This window comes from Sinocyclocheilus anshuiensis, unplaced genomic scaffold (assembly GCF_001515605.1).
Source record: "Sinocyclocheilus anshuiensis isolate Anshui unplaced genomic scaffold, SAMN03320099.WGS_v1.1 scaffold154, whole genome shotgun sequence".
NCBI lineage: Eukaryota > Metazoa > Chordata > Actinopteri > Cypriniformes > Cyprinidae > Sinocyclocheilus > Sinocyclocheilus anshuiensis.
Window position 1 is genome coordinate 1,822,878 of NW_015546101.1, and position 660 is coordinate 1,823,537.

A 660-nucleotide genomic window follows, 5' to 3' on the forward strand; every position below is an offset into this window, starting at 1 on the left:
GGGGAACTAGGGAGGAGGCTCAGGAGGAGAACGGGCACCCGGACGGGGGCCGGCAGACAGAGTCCATGTTGGAGCCAACAGGGGGAGGAGCCAGGGAAGAGACAGGAGCAGCCAGGGCGGACCAGATGGAGACAGGAGGGGCTTGGAGCAGGCGGAGCCAGGTGGGACCCAGGCTACAGCCATGAAGGTGACCCACAGTGGAGCCGACAGAGGGAGGAGCCATGGTGGAGGAAGGGCTGATGACTCTAGGGGGCCGACTGATGGCGGCGGAGCAGGTGGTGGAGGAGCCCGAGGCGGAGACGGAGAGCCAACGAGCCAGGGGGATGCTGTGGATCCGGGGGGCCAGGGTGGAGCCGAGGGCTCTGGCGACCAAGCCGGAGGTGGAGATCCAGAGATCTGCGGCGGAGCCGGAGTGACTGAGGACCCAGGTGGAGCTGGCAGGAGGAAGGAGCCCAATAGAGCCGGTGGGATGGAGCAACGAGGTGCAGCCGGAGGAGTGGAGTCCTGAGGCAATGGCGAGTCGACATCCGACCAAGGCGGAACCGGAGGGACGAGGGAGCTCGGTGGAGCTGGTGGATCGACGGGTGACGGTGGAGGTGAGGGAGCCGCTGGGTCTACGGGCTGAGGCGGAGTCCGGGCCTCGGAGGCTGGAGGCGGAGA

General features: G+C 67.7%; 1 protein-coding gene across 1 annotated transcript in view; it reads right to left on the reverse strand.

The window, feature by feature from the left end:
- Window positions 1-660, reverse strand: part of LOC107700451 (immunoglobulin superfamily DCC subclass member 4-like) — a 111,448-nt gene that overhangs the window by 59,364 nt on the left and 51,424 nt on the right. The gene's annotated exons all lie outside the window — the stretch shown is intronic.